Consider the following 6,998-nt stretch of genomic DNA (forward strand, 5'->3'; position numbering starts at 1 on the left):
AAAGATACCTATAAACACATTGACGAGGTCAACGAGATAGCCGAATACTTCAACATCCCAAATGTGCCACGCAAGACTGTGCAACTTATGATGCTACCAGTTGCATTCAAGGGTACCACAAATGATTGGTTGAAAGCGCTTCCCCCAGTATCTATAACCACATGGCCAAATATGCATGGAGAGTTCATTCAGCAGTTCTGACCTCCCTCGAAGGTCTCTAAATTAAAGAAAGCAATCGCAAATTTTGAACAAGAAGTAGGCGAGTCACTTTATGAAGTATGGGAGAGATACAAAGGTTTGCTGAGAAATTGTCCACAGAATGACCTCAATGTGTAACAGGAAGTCTCCATTTTATATGATGGTTTGAACGTGACAAACAGTCAGCTCCTTGACACCCAAGGACCACTCACAAAGAAAGCACCAACTGTGATAAAGGAGTCGATTGAAGAATTCTCTAACACTCAAGAGAATACCATAATCCTCGAAATGACACAACTCGAGGGACAGTAAGTGCAGCTACATATGATATGGCGGCGGTGATGGCCAAATTGGAGAGCATGATCGTAGGCTGAATAAGATGGACCAATCCATCCATGCCATCTGTGTGGGGTGTGACAACTGTGGCGGGCCTCATTTAGTTAAAGATTATGACCTTGACGAGAATGGAAATCGGAAGGTGCAAGTGTGTTGTTCAAGCAGGGATAGATTTGATGAAGATTGGAGGAAACCTAAGAAGGAATGGCTACCCTATGGCGAGTAAAAGAAGGCGAAGGAGGAAAAATACAAGCAAAAGATAAGAGAGTTTTATCAAAGAGAAGAGCTGATACAAGAAAAGAAGACGTATTTTGAAGCCATGCCCACTCGTTTTGCAGCCGTGTCAGAAAAAATGCATAATGAAACAGATGCTGCAATAAAGGATCAACAAGCTATGATGATAGATCAACAAGACTTAATGATAAATCAGCAAGCCTCGATCCTCAACATCAAGAAACAACTTGTGCAACTTGAAAAACAATTCAACGAGCGGTCACCGGGCGGACTTCCAAGCAACACTGAGAAAAATACTAGAGGGGTGCATATAAATGTTGTGACAACAAGAAGCGGTAAAATAGTCACCCCTCTGACCCTAATCCCGAATGAATATCCAAAAGTGGTGCAGGAAGAAAAGGAAAAAAAATCGAGAATCACAAACTAACGATTCAAGACGACGTGTTCAGGAGACGTTTGCCGACTGAAGAAAATAAAACCCCTCCGGTAAAGCCATATCAGCCTCCATTGCCATTCCTGAGCTGAGCTAGACAAGATAAACAAAATGAAGACTACAAGAAGTTTCTAGAGCATATCAAGGCCCTACAAATCAACATTCTATTTATCGAGGCGGTAGCTCAAATTCCCAAGTATGCTAAGTTCTTGAAAGACCTTCTCACAAATAGAAAGAAGATGGAGGAAGCATCTAAGGTGGTTATGAATGAGAATTTCTTATCCGCGATGCTAAATAAACTACCGAAGAAAATGGGAGACCCTGGGAGTTTGACTTTGCCATGTCAATTTAGGAATTAGGCTACAAGCTATGCATTAGCCGATTCGGGAGCTAGTGTAAATCTTATGCCTTATTCATTCTTTAAGAAGTTGAACTTTCCCGAACCAAGGCCTATCCGTATGGTGATTCATCTAGCAAACAAGACAATGACATTTCCAAGAGGAATATAGTAGAACCTTTTTGTAAAAGTTGACAAATTCATCTTTCTTGCAAATTTTATAGTGTTGGATATGGAAGAAGACCACCAAGTGCCTATCATTCTTGGAAGACCTTTCCTAAGCACCGATTGCACTCTAGTGGATGTGAGAGAATCTAAACTTACTCTTCGGGTAGGAGATGATGCAGTCACTTTTGGAGTTGATCGGGCAATGAAACATTCAAGGTTCAGTGATGACACGGTTTTTCTGTAGACACATTTGAAGAGCTATTGGAAAAAGAATTGGCGGAATGGCAAGAAGACAAGGTGGGTGGATTCATGTCCCTTTCAGAAGGTGACTTTGATACTGAGAAAGATCTGAATGAGTTAGAAAGGGTGCTTGAAGAAAGCAAATTTTAAGAACTTACAAGGCATTTTGAGAACCTGTCGAGTCGAAAAAAGATGATCTGATGGGTTAAATGAGTACAACATGGCGTGTTTTTTTATACACACGCCGTGTTCAACATTTAGAAGATGCAATTGGAAATGAAAACTTTTCTGGAACACTTGGAATATGATTTTCTGGAAGAGGATGACCAAAAGCCGGTGATTATTGCTTCTGGCCTTACGCCAACAGAAAACGAAGATATCGTTAAGGTTTTAAAGAAGAGGAAGAATTCCATTGCTTGTAAAATTACCGGCATTAAGGGCATTAGTCCTTCCTATTGCTCTCACAAGACCAACCTAGAAGAAGGCACGAAACCGGTAGTGCAACATCAGAGACGATTAAACCCAAACATGCAAGAGGTGGTCAAGAAGGAGGTAGTCAAGCTCTTAGATGTCGGGATCATATACTCCATTTTCGATAGCCAATGGGTGAGTCCAGTTGATGTAGTACCAAAGAAAGGATGGATGATAGTCGTGATGAACGAGAAGAATGAGCTCATACCTACACGAGCGTTAATCGGTTGGCGAGTGTGCATCGATTACTGAAAGCTAAACGATGCTACTTGCAAATACCACTTCCCTCTTCCTTTTATTGATCAAATGCTTGAGCGATTGTGTGGTCATTGCCATTATTTTTTCTAGATGGATTTTTAGGTTACTTCCAAATTCTCATCGACCCAAGAGATCAAGAGAAGACGACATTCACTTGTACAAGTGGAACATTTGCATATCGACGCATGCATTTTGGGCTATAGAATGCACTGGCTACTTTTCAATGATGCATGACGGCTATATTCCATGACATGGTGGAAAAGTTTATGGAAGTCTTTATGGACGACTTTTCTGTCTTTGGATCTTCTTTTGATGATTGTCTTACTAACCTTGATTTGATGCTTGCTAGGTGTGAAAAGACCCATTTAGCCTTAAATTGGGAACAATGTCATTTCATGGTGAAAGAAGGAATCATTTTAGGTCATAAAGTGTCAAAATCGGGGATTGAGGTGGATTGAGCAAAGATTGATACTATTGCTAAGGTACCCCCACCAACTTATGTGAAGGGTGTAATGAGTTTTTTAGGTCACGTGGGTTTTTACTGCCATTTTATTAAAGATTTTTCTAAAATAACAGGACCTTTGACTCATCTACTCCTAAAATATGCACCTTTCGATTTTTCTAAAGAATGCTTAGAAGCTTTTGAGATTTTAAAAGAAAAATTGACTAATTCCCCGGTCATTATCGCCCCGAATTGGATCTTACCCTTTGAAATAATTTGCGATTCCAGTGACTATGGTTTAGGATCCATGCTTGGTCAAAAGGTTGATAAGCACTTTCAACCCATCTACTACGCGAGCAAGACCTTAAACCCGACCCAATAAAATTACACCACTACTGAAAAAGAACTATTAGCTGTGGTTTATGCCTTTTACAAGTTTCGTCCCAACCTTATTTTGTCCAAAACAACTGTTTTTACTGACCATTATGCTATTAAATATTTGTTTTTTTAAGCAGGGTGCGAAACCAAGACTGATCCTGTGGGTGCTTTTACTTCAAGAATTTGACATTGAGATCTAGGACAAGAAAGAAATGGAGAACGTAGCAGCCGACCACTTATCTAGATTGGAAAATCCAAAGAGGGACAAGATGGACAAGATGAACAACAAGGGCATTGGGGATAACTTTCCAGAAGAGTATTTGATGATGATATTAGGGGAAGAACCTTGGTATGCAGACATTGCAAACTTCTTGGCAGGCAACTTTCTTCCAAAAGGGCTAACTCACTAGAACAAGAGAAAACACTTCCCATAAATAAAATATTATTTCTGGGATGACCCTTATCTTTCTAGAAGTTGTGAAAATGGGATTATTAGAAGATGCGTGTTTGGAAAGGGGATTCATGATATTTTAGAGCATTGTCATAATGGGCCAGCAGGAGGACATCATGGAGCTCAATACATGGCCAAGAAGGTATTTGAGACAGGTTTCTACTGGCCAATGATCTTCAAGGATGCTGCTATTTATGTATGAGAGTGTGATTCATGCCAAAGGTCGGGGAATATATCTGCAAGGAACAAGATGCCACAAACGGATATCCAAGTCTGTAAGGTGTTCAATGTATGGGGCATAGACTTTATGGGACCATTCCCATCATCTAGAGGGAACAAGTACATCCTTGTGGCGGTTGATTATGTTTCCAAGTGGGCAGAAGCGTAGGCGTTACCTACCATTTTGCTAATGATCAACTAGAAAAGGTGTTACAAAAGTATGGTGTACATCATAGGTTTGCAACCCCATATCATCCTCAAACAAATTGGGAAAACGAGATCATTAATAATGCTTTGAAGAGAATATTGGAGAGGTCGGTGGGTAGCAATATAAAAGATTGGGCGGATAAACTCGATGATGCACTTTGGGCATTCCGTACCGCATTCAAAACACCCATTGGGACTACGCCTTATAGATTAGTTTATGGGAAGAACTATCATCTACCGGTAGAACTCAAGCATAAAGCATATCGGGCCTTAAAGACATCTAACTTCTAACCGAGTGAATTGCGCACCAATCGGCTCTTGCAAATGAATGCCTTGGAAGAGTTGAGAAACGAGTCATACACCAAGTTGTTGATGTACAAGGATAAGACAAAAAGGTGGCACGATGCAAGGTTGAAAGGTAACAAAGAATTTGAAGCAGTTCAAAAAGTTCTCCTTTACAACTCAAGGATGAAGTTTTTCTTGGAAAATTGTGCACGGTCCATTCAAGATAAAGCAATTGTATCCATATGGGGTGATTGAGCTATGGAACAAAGATGGGTCAAAATTCAAGGTGAATGGGCACCAAGTGAAGCATTATGAAGAAGTGATGTCAAACGAAGAGAGAATTAAAGAAGGCATGGATTTGGAGGAAACCGCTACAACGTAGAGGGGAAGGAGTCCAGCTCAAGACTCCTAAAAAAGAAGCGCTTGTGGGAGGCAACCCATCATTTGAATTTGCTTTTCTTTTCCCTTTAGTTTTTCGTTTTTAATTCCTTTATTTCATAGTGTTTTGTTAAGGATTTTAATCTTTGTCTTCCAAATAACTAAAATGTTGCTTGAGGGCAAGCAAGGCTTAAGTGTGGGGTGTGGTAAAACCCTTTGTGAAGAAACGTAAATTTATTTTGTTCTGAACACCAAACACGACGTGTATGAGCTATTCACACGCCGTGTTTGGGCAAATTTTCGAATTTTTTTCAAGAAACTCGTTTCAACACAACGTGTTGGTACCCTAACACGGTGTGTTTCCTTTTTAGTTACCAAAAATATATCATTTTTAAACTCAGTAAAAAAGGTTTCTTTAACCCTAAAAGGCAAAACCGTTTTTGTAACGGCCGAAAATTTCCATCCAATTTAAACTTTTCAAAAACAACCCGATTTCATTAAATTATTACAAAAAGGTTTTCAATACAATTAATTTAGAGTATTCCCAGAATCATATCACAACATAAACATGAGGAGCGGTATGATAACGCCTTCGCCTTGCCACGGTCTCCTAAAGAACCTGAAAAACATAAAACCACAACTGTAAGCCCGAAAGCTTAGTGAGATATCCCCAAAATACCAACCACATATACCATACACGCATAACATGCCATATCATATCCGATCACAGAACAGCCATGCACTTCAGGTCTATGTGTGACTGGTCCGCCGCACCGGCCAACAGTCCACCTGGTCCACCCTCCGAGTTTAGCCATATACATCGAGTCTGCAGTGTGCTTGGTCCGCCCATACCGGGCCTTCAATCCACTTGGTCCACTCTCCGAGTCTAGCCATATACATCGAGTCTGCAGTGTGATTGGTCCGCCCGCACCGGGCCTTCAATCCACCTGGTCCACTCTTCGAGTCTAGCCATATACATCGAGTCTGCAGTGTGATTGGTCCGTCTGCTCCTGGCCTTCAATCCACCTGGTCCACTCTTTGAGTCTACAGCATGACTGGTTCGCCCGCACTGGGCCTTCAGTCGGCCTGGTCCACTCTCCGAGCCTCGGCACGTCTGGTCCGCCCTATTGGGGCCTACAGCTTATCCGGACTGCTCGCTGTGCCTTTGGGACAACCGGTCCGCCCTGGGTATCTAGGCCTACAGCACAAAGCAGGACCCGCCTCAACCCAACTCCAGTCCAAACAACCATGTGCACATGAACATACAATCATATAACAATTCACAGTCAACAACCGATCAAACAGATCACATAACATATCATCATCCTAAGCAGGGTACCGACCTAACCGGTCACTAGCATAGCATCACCCTACATCTCAGGATACCGACCTCAACCAGGTCTCTAACATATACCATCCTAGCTACCAGGATGTAACATATCAAAGCAATATCATAACAACAAATACCCGGATCTTAATTCGATAAAGGGCCGGCCTTGGTGCCTTAGACCCTATTGATATAGTGAGGATAACTCACCTCGAAATTGCCGACTGAACAGCTAAACCCAAGCTACTCCAACCTCTGATACGATCTCCAACACTGGCCAACACCAAGACACTGAACTCAAAACAATATTCAACAATTACCAAAATGCCCCTGGAAAATAACTGGTCAACCCTTGGCCAAAGCCAACCCCTGACTGACTCTACTCGCCGAGTCATCCCAATGACTCGCCGAGTCCACACACAGAACTTCGCCCATCCGCGACTTAACTCACCGAGTCACCCTAAGACTCGCCGAGTCCAGCAACTCTGAGTCCTTTCTCACTCGACACACCGACTCACAGCTCAACCAGAAGAAACTTGGACCTCACAACCAGACTCGCCGAGTCCAAGAACAGACTCGTCGGGTCTAAGGCTGTCTTCAACCTACTCGCCGAGTTGTTCTTCCAACTCGCCGAGT

General features: G+C 42.0%; 1 non-coding gene across 1 annotated transcript; it reads right to left on the reverse strand.

Annotated features, from left to right (window-relative positions):
• Positions 1–219: 219 nt before the first annotated feature.
• LOC111900675 (small nucleolar RNA R71) lies at positions 220–326 on the reverse strand. Its single transcript, XR_002853264.1, has one exon. It is a non-coding gene; the product is annotated as a small nucleolar RNA R71 (small nucleolar RNA).
• Between the last annotated feature and the right edge of the window lie 6,672 nt (positions 327–6,998).

This window comes from Lactuca sativa, chromosome 5 (assembly GCF_002870075.4).
Source record: "Lactuca sativa cultivar Salinas chromosome 5, Lsat_Salinas_v11, whole genome shotgun sequence".
NCBI lineage: Eukaryota > Viridiplantae > Streptophyta > Magnoliopsida > Asterales > Asteraceae > Lactuca > Lactuca sativa.